The sequence below is a fragment of the Lissotriton vulgaris genome, chromosome 4_1 (assembly GCF_964263255.1).
Source record: "Lissotriton vulgaris chromosome 4_1, aLisVul1.2, whole genome shotgun sequence".
Classification (NCBI taxonomy): Eukaryota; Metazoa; Chordata; class Amphibia; order Caudata; family Salamandridae; genus Lissotriton; species Lissotriton vulgaris.
The window spans coordinates 1,841,656,598-1,841,672,647 of NC_141691.1; positions in this window are offsets into that span (position 1 = coordinate 1,841,656,598).

Sequence of the window (16,050 nt, forward strand, 5' to 3'; positions counted from 1 at the left end):
ACGATCTTCTGCAAGAAGCTGTGCCTCTGTTGAATCGTTTGAACACTGTTGAACCTGAGCTATTATTCAGTGAACAGACATTGCCTGGCAAAGAGCATTATAATTTGTGACCGAGAGTCGCTGGACAAATAAAGTTGAAATTCTTTCTTTTTCTGATTTTTGAAGGTTAAGCTCTCCTCCAAGGAACTATTTTGATTTTTGTTTTTCGAACCACCATCCGGGTTCAGCTTTAGGGTCGCGGTGTCAAGTCTTTGGAGTGCAAGCCGAAGACGTTAGGTCGACGGTTCTGGTTGGTCTGAGGGAGTTTCCCTGGACTGACAGACGCATTCCTTAGCACGGAACACCCTACGGCCGCGAGCAGCAATTAGAGAGGATGGAGTTTTTCGAGATGGAGAGACCTGTTGAAAGAATAAGCTTTAAGAGCAAAATCTGTAAATTAATGAGCAGAAAATGTTTTTTAATACTGTGTCTGTTTATGTTGTTTGGCTTAATGATGTTTTTAATTGGATGTGTGACATTCTCTTTTCAAATGACGTTTGTGCCCACTATGCAACCTATGCCTCCTCCTACTGTTTCTTCACATTCTTTTCACCCTCTGCCCGAACATGAAACTGTTAGAAGATTGGAATTTGCTAACAATTCCTTTGTTCAGCTCCTGCACCAACACCAGCTAGTAATGAACACAACAATATGTTGGGTTTGTGGCCTCATGCCCCATACTACTGATAAAGGTATTCCTTACCTGGTTTTACCTTTTAGCTACTATTTGGGCATACAGAACGATGTTCATTTATGCTCATGGAGTCTATCCCCAACGTTCCCTGAAAGATAGTCCAAAGACTAGTGCTCTGGTCAAGGGTATAGTTGACATGATTAGGGGACTTAGTTCCTTTGAGACTATCCCGAGAGATGAGACACAAGCCTACATTGGATGGAACGTTACTGGATATGGAGTTAGTCTGAGTGTTAACCAACGAGCGAATAAATCCCCTCCGATTTGGATAGTGCCCCATCAGGGTCATTATTGTCTGCAAGATAATGGTAAGAATCCGAGAGCTCAGTTAGGGAAGAGTGTTTGTCCTGAGACTTATGTTTTTGCGTCTCAGACTTCCCCAGCGTTCCTAGCAGCTAAGGGTACCTATTTCATCTGTTACGATAAAGCATATACATGGTTGCCCCCTGACTTTTCGGGCACATGTTTTGTTTCGTTCATGTTGCCTCCCACATTTACAGTTGCGGCAGATTACCATAAGACGAGAGTTGCTAGAGGTGTCTTCAGTAAGGAAGATACAGCAGGACAAGAATTGGGAGATTTCTTTAAGGGTTTTCTGCCGTTCTGGGGACCTATGGCTATTAGCAGGAATGGTCGACAGTTGACGAGAGTGGTTGAGTCCACCATAGTCGAAACTGCCGTTGCCCTTAGTAACTTGACTGCTGAGCTCCAGTCGAATCGCCTTATGACTCTTCAGAACAGAGTTGCGTTAGATGTCATACTTGCAGATAGAGGTGGGGTGTGTAAATTGATTCAATCGAGCTACTGCGTTTTCATTCCAGACAACGCTCCGACAGTTTTCCAGGCCATTTCCAGGCTGCATAAGATCTCCGAGTCTGTACATATAGACAAAGGGGATTGGTCGTTGATGGGATGGTTTTGGGAATTGTTATCCACGTGGGGATGGAAGATTCTGATGGTCATTGGAATGATCTTAGCTATCCTTTTCCTGTTCTGTCTTTGTGTACAGTGTGCTCCTGCTATTTGTGGCCTCTGTGCTACTTCGTGTGCGAGGAGACCTGTCCAGAGAGAGTTGCTGAGTACTAGGATGATGTTGCAGCAACATCTTGATGATCTGATGAATATAGACCTGGAATCAGACTGACATGGGTTTGGGTTTGTTGCCTATGTAAGGGCAAAAGGAGGGTCTGAGGTTCCGTAATTCTAAACCCGTTCAATAAAAGTCATCGTGTCTAGACAATTTTGGTATCAGCGGACCGCAAATGACGAGTGCGGTATGTACGAGTGTTTTCGTCATAATCGATCTATGGAAACACTACGTAGTCAGGGATTTCGTTTGAACCTTCGGGTTCCATTTTGTGTACGGCAGCCATTTTGTGTGGTTGCCCTCACATAGGCCGATGACTACGGCTGAACGAGTCTTTGAGACACGTACACCTTTAACTGACTTTTGTGTGACCTGAACAAGCTGACTCCCTTGCCCGAGGCTGACCTCGTTGAGCCAGTTCCTTGTTAGGCAGCTGGTCAGATAGAGATCAAAGAGCAGGACATTGCTGAGTTTATGGTATATGCACACACCCTTCTATCTTGCTTCTCATCTGCGTCTGTTCCTTCCTTTATGACTTAATTATTGATATGGGTTGAGGTCTTTTATGATGGATCCGTCCGGCCTGATCTAGCAGGAATGTTGGATTTTGCCTAGTCATTTCTGGTGGGCTGAACAACGGAAAGTAGGATTGTCGTCATACGATATGTTTAAAATGTCATCCTCCGATTGGTCAGTTTGTATGTAATTGATGCTAGCCAAGAATGTGAATTTTAGCATAAAAGATGATGCTCCGCTCTATGAATTTGTGCAGTCTCTAGCGATCCACCCGTGTTGTGCTTCGTAGACCTCTGTTCCTGGTTGCAGCCAATAAATTTGGTCTTTGACGTCACCAAGAAGTGTCCTGTGTCTCTGTTTGCCAAGGCAGGGGAACTCGAAGACATCGGGCGTTTTCCCTGGCACCGCTGGGTTCTAAAATTCGGTTCTTCACATTCAAATTGCACCTCTGAACTGCCTTTTGGAGCAGGGAATTTGTGGCTTGCATGGAGACAGGCAGATCTCTCTTGCCACACAAACTCCCACCAGCACAGTCTCTCTGCCTCTGGAGGTGCTCGGTGGTAGAACCCTGGAATGAGTTCACTCATACAACCAACATGAGCTCCTGTGCTTCTTTATAGCATGTCAAATCTGAATCATTAAAAAAACAAAACAAGCTGGAGCACACTTACCCTTACTAGCAGCTTGTACTGCAATCCAATTTTTCGCAGCTTGAATCACGTTCCTTGGGCGGAGTGGTGGCACATTTAACAGCAGTCACTCACCAATGATATCTGCAGCTGTGGCTGTAAGGACACAGGCATGCAGTCTACATTTTGCTGCTCCTCAAATGAGATGCAGATGAAGAGGCATTCCGTGGACTGGAAAGTACTGCTTAAGGGGCCAGTCATGCTCTTGGCAAAGCCATTGCACTACCACACCCAGCGGTCTCAGCAGAAGGTGTCCCCGCTGCGGTGTGATGCGAGGTACATGACACAGTAGGAATAGCCGCTGGTTAGGCAGTAGTGCTCTTCCTGCTCTTAAATAAAGTCCCAGCACTGGTACTCTCCATTGCTCTTCCTGGGCTGCTGCCTCTCCACGAGTTTGGCAATGGTGGTGTTCTTGTTAAGCTTGGGCTTCATCTTGTACACATAGCGGCACATGGGGCATCGTACTTGCACTCCTTAACGCAGGTGTTCAGTGTTTTTCAAGGCAGTCCATGCAGAAGTTGTGCTCACACTGGAGGCTGGTGGAGACATAGAAATGGTTAAAGCAGAGGGAACAGTTCATCTTACACTTGGTTTCTTTAGAAGAGGTATCCATGTTCAGCCAGACACACCTGTGGGTAATAAAAACTGAAAATAAACAGGAAAGTCATGGCTCGCTGACATGCAACTTGTGCATGTTGTATGTGAGGTGTGTCTGACATTCGGTAGTTTCCAAGTGCCCCTGATGTTGTTTAACAATGTAAAGAAAGGTTAATTGAGGCAGGATGTTGTTATGTGGCTTGACTGAGTAGACAGCTGCCGCCCCCTGCATAAATGTATCATCACATGGCTTGTTTTCGGATTGCACTGCTGACGCCAGATGAGTATGATTAAGCGTTGTTTTTAGTTCCTTATTCCATATAATTTTTTTACTAAATGAACTAAAGTGTGCTTTTGTGGGCATAAAGCAGTTATGTTTTCTGAGCTTTACATTACCAGTGCCAGCAGCAAGGCGTATAGTTTTATTAAATGACAATTAGGGCTGAGCGAGCGCTGGTAAACTCCACTCTCCCACACAGTGGTTGGCTGAGTTTTTGCTGAACGCCATGCTCCTAGCGGAGTGCAGAGTGGCAAAGCTCTGCAAACTCCACCAGCTGAGTGGAGTTTAACGCCCACGCCAAGATACTCTTACACACACATTTGGTGAAGTGAAAAGGTAATAACAGAAGAAAAAAAATCAGTTGAGTGATTGAGAGCTCTGTTACAAGGAATCAATGTCATTCTTTGTGCAAAATTGAGGCAGGTGGGCAAATCAGCAGCCCCAAGTGAGCAAAGTACGGGGGAGAAATGGTTTGAAAGTGATTCCTGTCCTCTGAGGATGAGATACAATATGACTAGGACATTGCAAGTCACTATCCCTTTCACTAGCCACAGTAAATGTACCAACGTTTCACTCTGGGTTCAGTGCAATGGGTTAAATGGCATAAACCTGAAGTGATGTGTAATATTGCGGGTGGTGGTGTGAACATGCTTACAGATACTAGAGCCAATTATTTCACTTGCCACAATAATTGCTGTCTGTGCTAATAGAATGTATACCCCAAACTAGTACCATACAACACTGTAGCAAAGAGTGGATCTGAGGACATTTTAGGAATACACATATTGAGGTGATGTAATATTTTGATTGACCTGTGTAACAACATGGTGTGGCAGCTAGAAGGGTATCGGTGGCCCAACTGCAAAAAACAGATTCACTGCATTATTCCGCAGGGTGCAAGTCATAGGGCAAGTTTGACAGCCTTTCCACTGCCTAAGAGCAAGCTCATCATACAGGCTGTGTTAACAGAATTTTAGAATGTGGTTGTGAGTTCTAAATGGTACTGTGGCAAGCCTGATTATGTTGCCACTATTTAGCAAGGAGCCACGATACAGTTGTTGTCTTGAGAAGAGTTATTGCATGGTTACATGGAAGAGGAGCTAGCTTGGAAGCAGCCAGCTCCAACAGCCAATATCTCAAGAGTAAAGCATGTACATTCTACAATATCTAAGCAGCGGCAGAACATTCTTAAAGAAACTAACACATTACAATTACATCATACAATATTAGAAGAAATACTAAACATAATAAACATCATCTGACTTAACAGATTACTACACACTGAGTACACAAAATCCAACCCCAGGCACATAAAACCATACCATGTGCTCCCTGACAGCAGTGAGAGTATCAACAAAATGATTCATACTCTACTGCAACAGGATCTCATTGAAGTTCATCCAGGGAATCCAAGTTTTTCTCCCTAGTCTGGCCAGTTCACAAAAACATTGACATAGACCTTTCAATTTTTGACCGAGAACCCTGCTCTCAGTGTTGCTCACTAAGAGCAACTGACTGAATAGACACAGATAACACCATAACCAAAAAAGGATTGGAAGCCTACTACAGAACTTCACAGAGTTCAACCGAGTACGGGTACCTTCTGCTCAAATAGTGGCAGCTTTTCCTGGGCTGGTTGTAGGCATTAGACCCAGATATAAGGTCTATATAGTTCTGGACATCAACAATAAGTACTTTTCCGTGCCCCTAAACCATGACAGCAGCAAATATGCTGCATTCCATTGGCAAAAAGAGGTGTTCCAGTACAAAACTTTATTCGAAGGATTAAAGATGTTGCCCACTATTTTGTACAGGGTTTTGAAAAAAAAACCTGCACTCTTCCCCCCCTGAAAGGCAGATCTTACAAAATGTAGATGTGTTCAATTCAGTAAATATATGCAGTTGCATGGAGAACTTCTGTGGCAAGTCCTACCAGCAATTCAGAGCGGAGCTTTTGAAGGTGAACCCCAAAAGGCACAAATTGCTCAAACAAGCGTAAATTTCTTACAGTTAGAAATATCCCCTCAGGGATATTGACTAAAGCAGATCTGAGATAGATAATACAACAAATATCCTTTCCATGTAACATCCACGGTTTGCAGAGCCTTTTAGGAGTTCAGAGCTTCTTGATGATCTTCATCCTATTTGTGTTAAGATTGTGCCCTTCCATATGACTTACTCAGATTTAGAAAGTGGAATTGGACAGAGGAGTATAAAAAGGCAGTAAAACATTGCAGATAGCACTTGTTTAATCCCCTGCATTGGTAAACCCAGAACTCACATTGTCATTCTAATTTTCACAGAACACATTCCAGTTGCTTTTGTCTCACCGCTGTTGAAAATGGTTTAATCTTTGTGTGTATACTGGCAATCTTGAAATTCCTGTACATGATTACAGGATCAGATATTATCATCAAAACACACCAAACATCACTCAAGGTTTTGTTTAATGGTGTCATTAATTTGGAAAATGTCAACAGTGTGTGCATAGCTATCTAGTTAGCAGCCCTTAGTAACAGCTCCATGCAGACAGAACATGTTCTACCCAGTGACCCCCCACACCTCCATTGCGACAAACACCTTGTGGGACAGACACATATTGGTTTTATTGAAGGAGACACTATACCAAGTGTTCAGAAATTGCCCCAAGGCAAGATTTCTATAGGCCTCATCACTTACTACATTGATGACATTGCCTGCCTGACTCTGAACCAATACCAAGGAAGCACTGGCGTGCAGATTCACTGGCTCAGTGCCCAGAATGAAACTAAAATCTCACACACACACACACATGCGCACCCACGCACACACACACACCAAGCAATCACAAGAGATCAGCACCACATGCAGAAGTTATAGCAATGCTACTTTTTCCTAGAACAAGCTACATATACCAGTGTGTATTATTACTGATGTCAATGTTCATTCTGTCTTTGTGTGCTGGGGATAGGAGGGGGGTGTTATACGAGAATTGGTGGAAACAATTTTAGGGCAAAAAACAGTTCTATTGAGAAAGTCCTCATAATTATAGTAGACAATTGATACCTTAGCTGGTTCTCCTTTACAAATCAATTTGGTAGCAGATCAGCTACCAAAGGGAGCATATCTCCACAGCGCCCTATATTTACAGAACAACCTCTCCATTTGTCATCTGTGGCACCTCTGACACCTGTCACACATGCTCAGGAAGCATCAGACCGGATAATATATGATAGCTTTCTACACCTCAGAATTGCAGAAAAATATGATTCAGTCCTGAGTTACATTTTAGACTAATGTGCCACTTTACATGAGTTAGAACAAATACCCAGGTATGGATATTGCCTTTTTGCATGTGGAATAACATGGCAAAGAATAAGAATCCCTGCCACTGTAGATCAGGTGCATGCAGGTAAGGAATACATGCAATGAAGAGTGAAAGATGTGCAATATGTGGTATCCTGAAAACTACAATCCCTATTTCTACATTGGGCAGTTCATACATCCCAAAAATACCTACACTGAAGATGCACTACTGGTACTCGGTTGGGTGAAATCATGGAGAAAAGATCTCAATGCTCATATGGAATAATGCTTACATAGACGTGGACACAACAAACAGCTCAGACTGAAAAGAGGAGAACGTTTGATTAAACCCGCTCCATGAGGACCATGGGACACAATATATATGGACTTTGTGGAACCTCTTTCCAAAACAAAGAAAGAAAATAAATATTTTCTAGTGGTAGTGGACTCATTTTCATGATGGCATGAAGCCTTTACAACAAGGAATAACACAGTGCTCATATCATGGAAACGTTTTCTATGCAATATTTTCTTTTGTTTTGGAATATCACTGACCATGACCCTTACTTCGTGACAGATGTAAACAAACAATTATGCTAGCATTTAAGTATTGAGTGGATATTCCGCATCACCTACAGACTTCAAAGTGCAGGAATAGTTGAATGCAGAGTTGACGATTCAGTTGAGGAAAATACTGTACTCTAAAGAAACAGACACAAGACCCAATCATCCACTTTTTGGTAGACCAATGCTAAGGTAGATCAACTGCAGATTTAGGTGCTCTAAAAGAATGGGAGATTTAGTCAGAAGCATTTATATAGGAAATGATTGACAGACTAGAAGAAGTACAAGCAGCTATAGATTCTGTAGACCAACAGATGAAAGAGGAAACAAAACTCCGAAATGAAATTTATTCAGACATTAGAGAGATGAATATCTGAGATATATATGTGATCAACTGTTCTGATAACTACATCCTCTTTCCAGCTCTTGGTTTACAGGGCCATATTTCATCACATACAAATTGTCCCCTGCAGTGTATCAGATATATATTTCTGAAATAGACCAGAAAAGCTGGATCCACAAAGCTGAAACATGCACAAAATAACCAGTGTGCTCCCCATCTGACCGAAATTGGCATGTTGGTGCAACAATGATGCAATTAAACTTGTACATAGATGATTTACTTGTTGATATACCAAATGAAGCGAAATATGTCTTCTTGATTATAAGTATTACATCTTTTTCGATGACACCTGACATTGCATAAGAAAAGACTACACCTGGCAGCAATATAGTTAGATGTTTTCTGTTTCTCTGCCTCGCTGATGCCCATCCTGAACTGACCCCTGATAACACACCTCTATGTCAAGCATAAAAGGCAACCTGGCTGCGAACAGTGGTGGAGGTCAGGGTTCATGCCTCAGTATGTGACTAATGTATTTATGGTCTAATATATATGTCTTTGTAGTAACATGGCTCCTGTAGCAATCAAAAATCCACTTCTCATGGGTTCCACTGATACTTAGTCCTTTTAAACTCACAAAGAAGAACTTGACACAGAAGCTGGAATATAAAAGTACATTTTTATTAACCTCAAATGAGTGAGACTACGTCACACAGAAGCCTTAGCAACTGAATGAGGCAGTCTGCTAGAATGGTTTTACTTCACGTTTTATATACTCATTATCCTGCCCCAGGCATGTAAGGGAGTTGTACCAAATACATTTCTAAACAAATGGAAAGACTGGAGGGTCAGCAGGTGAGTAGCCTTTGGGGTTTTAGTAGGATATTGGCAAAACATTATAATTACATAGTTCACAAAGGTTAATCTGATTTAGATGGCACTGCAGGGCATGGCATGATTACATGTACAGTATCCCAACCCAAAAGTTAATCATTAAGAATGTCCCAAATTCAAGCTCCAAAAGCCGGGCAAACCTATAATTGAAAACATAATCCATGTAAGGAAGAAACATAAAAAGAAACAGTAACAGATGATGAACAAGATAAGGCATGTGCAAGGAAACTAAAAGTTAATGATGTCCTGAACATTGATTGGCAATCTCAGACAAAGATCGATCAGGGAAATTGGCTTTGCGAGGTCAGTTTCTTACAGTTCATTTCAGAGTCAAAAAGAAACCTTAGTTAATGTATACATGGACTAAGAAGGCTAGGCCACTTTGTTCGCCAGGCTACCTTCACAGGCCTACGTGAGGGCAACACAAAATGGTGGCACAATATAAAATGGAGTCAGTCTCGAGAATTACAGAACCTCACTCCATTGGCTTGTCTCTTCCTTCCAAAGGAGCGAATACTAGCATTACACTGTTAGCAGCCTCTACCCCTTAAATTTTGTGGCTTACTCAACCCACTTCCCTCTGTTGTGGAACATGTCGTCTGAGGTAACCTGCCCAGAAGATACAGAGAGTGCTACATTATACCACATTGACTTGTCCAGAATACTCTTTTGGTTGAATAACTTTGACCATGTATCAAAATTCATGCATTAGCTCCCCTGGCTCCCGGGAGGCAAGCACATCTCTTTTAAAACCTCTTGGTATGCAATAAATTCTAAATTCCTAAGGGCCTAATTCACTGTGGCCTGTTAAATTGCAATCCTGCTGCAAACTTTTGTTTGATGTTTGGGTTTATATAGCGCAAACTCAACCCAAAGGTATCAGTGCGCCCTACATAAGAACCAATTGCGTTACAGATGGACACATTCATTTTGTTAGGCACCAGGAGATTAAGTGATTTTCCCAGAATCACAGGATGTTGAGCGTCCCTGCCAAGACTCAAATCCGGTTCCCCAGCTTTGAGGTCGACTGCTCTAGCTGTTAAACTACATCGTCTCCCCTCTTTTGCACAGGGATCACAACCCTGTGCATAGAATGCAAAGTGGTGTAATGTATATCGCACCCAGTGATTACCAGGCACAAGAAATGTTTGCACCCTTCGTTACATTTTGCCAGGTCAAACATGCCAGCATTTAACAAAGAGAAAGACCCTGAAATTACCAAGAATTATCACATTCAACGAACCTACTTGCAATGAAGCACGAAGAATGTCCCTCATAAAGCCATGAGATCTATGGACCAGCTAATTGAGATTCCTAAATTGAGTCGATTATTCCAGGTACAAGTGGCACTTTGATTTCTGGGGGTCATTACAATGCCATATTATTGGGGACAGGGACCGCCCGCCTACAAGATGGTGGTCCCACAGGGCAATTACAATTCGACCAAGACCACAGCGGTTGCAATGCCATATTTTACATTGCGGCGGGTGCCGCTGGCTGTAGCACCCGTGCAATGTAAAAACGGCACATTTTACATTTCCCTGTACTATGTGGCAGGCACCATGCTGTGCCTGCCACATGGTGCAGGGATATGTGGGGGGAGCACCATAGGTGTCCCCCCCAACACCCAAAGAAATGTGCCAGGGAGGAAGGGGGGCCAGCTATGGACCACCACTGTCCAGCCCCGCCAGCCTTTTCATGGCGAGTGAACTGCCATGGAATGGCCGGCGAGGAGGGACATGCTAATCCCTAAGGCAGTGCATGGTAGGCACTGCCACAAATGCAGGGATTGGGAGGCCCTCCGCTGCACCAGTGGGCTCAAGGAGCCTGTCGGATTCGTGGGAACCGCCAGCCATTGCAATGTGGGGGGTAGGGAATGGCCTTCCGATGGCGGTGAGACACCATGACAGCCTGTCGGTGGCGGTCTTGCCGTCAATGTAATGACCTCCTCTGTTCCCCTCAACATTTTCCATGTCTTTGTAAAAGGTTGAAAACTGCCTTTTCAGTTGCTTTGCTCTTAGACTGTCCTAGATCACCAAGAGGCCCATTATGGGAGTATGCATGCACTCTATTCATATTTAAAATTAACTAACACATCAACAAAATTAAATTATATGACTGAAAAGGAATTGCACAATGAAAGTTCTGATTTTATGTTTGCAAATTTATTGTAAAGCTTATAAGACTGCTATTGTGAATACATTAGGTTCTAAAAAGTATGCTTGAATTTTTTAAGATAGATTCAGTAAATGCTTATTTGGTATTGGGCAATGAGTCTGCTTTTCAAACTTTATTAACTTGTTCCTGAACATTTGAGTCATCACTACCACTGGAAACAATGAACAGGAGATAAAAAAGCTATTTTTTTTCTGGTTATAAGTATCATCCCTCAAATCTAATAAATTTGATTGCAGCCTTTGTGGCTATGTAGTGGAATTGATTTGTGGTTTTCCTGATGGATATTTAAGAATCTCTTCTGATAGATAGATACTAGAGTGTGGCGTAGATGAAGGCGCCTGCAGCATGCTGACATATTGCTAATTCTGACTCGTAATGAGGCGACTGTTTTAAGGACTGATTTAAGGCAGTGCAGGCAGCAGGCATGATCAAATGGGGGACGGGCAGGTTCTACGGTGTGGGTGAGGAAGAAACAGGTGGGAAGGCAGAGTGCACTCAAGGTTAGGAGGAAGCACAGGTGTGCGTAAGGTTGTTTATCAATCATAACTAAAGGAAAAGCTTAACCTTAATAAATACAGATCATGGTTTATTTGTATGAACTGTAAAGTTTTCATGGAATCAGTGGTTTGTGAGATATTTTAAGAGAGCAAATAATTAACATAATCAAAAAATCAGGACAGCGCTTTTAATTGCCCTGGATAACAATATCCAAGATACATAAATTCCACTCAGGGCTAGGTACACTTTTAGGTTTGACTGATGCTTCTTTAGCTGCCTGTCAGATCATATTAAATCAATACACAATAATACACACAGAGAGGTGTCCCCTCAGCTGTTTCTTGTTGAAAGTGTCATTCACATTCTGGATCAGCCCACATTACAGCCATTTGATGTTGTAAATGCCTGTCATGATGCCCAGGGGGAGATTTACAACATTTTGCACTGGATTTGCATCACAAATGTGACGCTAACCAGCGTGAAATGTATTTTAGGATGTACTTTCCAGCGCAAAACTTGTTTTGCACTGGAAAGCACCCTCAATGTGCTTTGCATTACTCAGCGCCGGTGAGGGTGTTACTTGGGTGGAACACAAGCATTCCTATGCAACCACCTATGCCTTCTGAGGCAAAACCATATTTATAAAGATTTGTAGACATGGTTTTGCGCCAAAGGTTAATGCCCCTTCAAAGGATGCTCTAACAGGAGAAATGCTTTCATTTCTCCGTGCTTCACCGACTTTGCATGCCTGCTGCACTGTGCAGCATGCATAGAAAGTAGAAAAAGCTTTCCATCGTTCTAGGCATAGTATTTTGTACAAAAAGGGTACCCTTCATGTACAAAACCTATGCTAGACTCATGCACACACCCTAGCGCTATGGCGCCAAGGTGTGTGCACGGCACACAGCCGCTGAAATCAGCAGTGACACAAGGGAAAGGGAAGGAGAGAACCATATGTCTCCTGCTCCTTCCCTGTTATGCAACGCAGTGCAGCCCTGCGGGGAGCTACACTGGGTTGCTTACCTTTTTTGTAAATCACCCTACTGTCTTTACTAGTGACAAAATATACAACCAAAGATATGGTTTCTAAGATCGCAGCTGATGGGGTGGATGGATATGTGTCCCCCGGTGCTATCTCTGGCCCACTGAATGACACACTCGCCCCAGAACACGGTCGAATTGAATCCTCATACCTAGCCACTGATGGAGTAAATGTTGCTGAGCGGTTAACTATGGCTCCCTCCCTTGAGGGCGAGGGGGAGCTGGGACCTATGGAGCCACACGTATCCTCTGCTGCCATAGCCGCAGGCTCCACAACACAAATGGACTATGGACTTACCTCCCACATCCCTCATGCTATGACATCTTCCACCTCCGAACATTTGAGGATAATCTCTTGGAACATCGCGGGACTAGCAAATAAATTGCAAGAGCCGGCCTGGGGAAAGTACATAGAAACTGGTGACATATGTATGTTCCAGGAAACCTGGGCCAGAGAGGACTATGAGCATCAAGGCTACGCATCTTTTTCTATTCCAGCTAGGTGGGAAGGCAAAGGCCGACCATCAGGGGGTCTTGCGACATGGATTGCTGTTCACCTGGGCTGTGTGGCAACACGGCTCCCATGCAGCTCTGATGACATTCTTGTGGTCTCTCTAACATGGCCAAACAAAGTCAACCTCCTGCTGATCAATCTTTATTCTAGGCCAATGGGAAGGGCAAAAGAATCACCGACTTTTAATGAACTTTCGAACTTTTTATTGGAACTGTCGACTGATTCATACTATGTGGTGGGTGGAGATTTTAACTCTCACTTTGAGCCACTCCCTGGCCTCCAGGAAGGGTTCCTATCAGAAGAAGAAGATAGGTGGGCAGTACCTGGGGTTGATGTGCCATCTCCGAAAGCTTGGACCCCACTAGCGTTGCAAATTACTGCCCTCACGTTAAGGTATGGACTTAGAGCGTGTAATGGGCGAACTAACTCCGACACACCAGGCAAAATTACTTATAATCGCCAGGGAAGGGAGTCACATTTGGACTATATTCTGGTACAACTAGCGAGGTGGTCAACAGTACAGGATTTTAGGGTAACTGATAGGATGGACAGTGACCATAATGCTCTCGAGCTAGACCTCGTCCACCCAGCACCCCAGGGCCTAGCGACCCATGAGGCAGGGAACTATCCCACACTCCTTATAGACAACAGCAGGAGGAGAATTAGGTGGGAGCATATGGTCACAAATAAGGACAAACTCCCACTGCTGTATGCAGAGATTACCCCCATCCTGGAAACTGTCGGGGACCTTGATAGTGTGGCAAACAAAACAGATATAAGGAGTAAATTGTTTGATGCCCATAAAGAACTTATAAAAGTGGCGGCACCCCATTTTACACGCAAAGTGCAAAAACCAAAAGTGAGGCCCCGAGGCAAAACACAATGGTATAACATAGCCTGCAGGCGGGCCAAAACAGAACTCCTTGGAGTAATTAAGGAGGGCAAAGGAGGGGAACGTCTCAAGCTATGCAGACAAGCCTATAAGAAGCTTCTCGCACAGGCCAAAATAGAATGGGAGGAAAACCAGTGGGAAGAGCTTACAAAGGCCCTAGCAGTACAAGACCAATGCCTGTTCTGGAGAATGGTGAATGGGGGATCAGGGAGTCTACATTCGGCAGTGGTGCCTAATATGGCTCCTGGAGTGTGGCAGGCCCACTTCCAGTCGCTATATAGCGCTGAGTCCGGAGAACCCCCTGTGCTAATTGAACCAGTGAGACAGGGCTTGCAGGCGGATCAAATAACACTGAGTGAGGTTACGGCTGCTATCTCAGGCCTGGCTTCGGGGAAGGCGCCTGGCCTGGACGGGCTACCGGGAGATCTGTATAAGCAGGAGACCACCGTCTGGGTGCCCTACCTCGCAGCTCTCTTCAATGGTGTCCTCGGTGGGATGGAAATCCCCAGTACTTGGCTGGGGGCTAAGGTGGTCCCGATTTTCAAAAAAGGTTCCCCCCTGCTCCCAGCCAACTACAGACCGATTAGCCTGATAGATGTAGCACAGAAGCTGTTCGGCAGGGTTCTCCTGAACAGGCTTCAGGAATGGATTGAGGAGGTGGGCGCCCTCAGTCCATATCAGGCAGGCTTTAGGAAAGGGGTATCGACTGTGGACCAGGTCTTTAGACTGAACTTGATCTATTGGAGGACAGTGAGGTTCGAGGGCGGTAGTCTGTACACGATTTTCGTGGACTTAAGAGCCGCCTTCGACCTCGTGCCCAGGGGAAAACTCTGGGTTATTTTAGCAGGGATGGGCGTTCCACCAGATATTTTATTGACCCTGCAGAGGCTGCATCATAATAATTATGCCCAGGTGAGGTGTGGGAGATCGGGGGAGCTGACTGATAGATTTCCCGTGGGCAGAGGGGTAAGACAGGGTTGTGTGCTGGCGCCGACCCTGTTCTGCCTCTTCGTCAACGGGATAATCGCTCACCTAAATGCCACCGACTATACAGATGCCCCTAAACTGAATGGCAACAGTGTGCCCGCAATAATGTTTGCGGACGACTCGCTGTTGGTATCCAAGACACCCATGGGCATTCAAAATATACTTGATGCCTTTGTGGCCTTCTGTCAGGATAGAGGGCTCGAAATCAATGCCACAAAGACCAAATATATGGTGTTGAACCCAAGCCCCAAACAGCGCCCGACGCCCCAAACAGTTGCCACGTTCGAATATCTCGGCGTGACGCTCAACGAAAACATGACCTGGGAGACCCATCAAACTAGGGCTAACCTTAAACTAGTACAAATCACCGGGGGCATTTCCCGGATGATGACCGGTTCGACCTATCGCCCATTGGGGGCCCTAATTCAGATATATAAGGCACAGGCAAGGGGGGCGATCTTGTACGGGGCTGAATTGTGGGGCCACATTCCATGTCGGAATTTGTCTTGCACAGAAAATAGGTTCCTAAGACAAATTACCGCACTCCCCTCTAGCACCCCGCTTCTCCCTTTGAGGCTTGATTTAGGGCTCCGGCCACTTGCCGACGAGATAAGCCTAAGACCCATTGCCTTCTGGCGCAGGCTATGGAGCGGTGACGATCTCGCCGATTACAGGGCGGAACTGGTCGAACTACTAAAACACCCCAAGGCGCTCAGTATTCCAAAATATCCAGTCAGTTTGCACAGATTTGGGGCTCCCCGAATTGTGGACCGAACCAGCTAATACAGCACCAAGAATCCCTAAGAGAGCACTGGCGAAGCTGTACCACGAACATAAAAGGGCAAGGGTTATAGCTACCCAGACAGAGGGGTCCCTTTCCTCCTTATTCCTGCAAACCAAGGATCTTTATACATTTGAGAAAGCTCTTGATCCCGTTTACCCCATACTTACC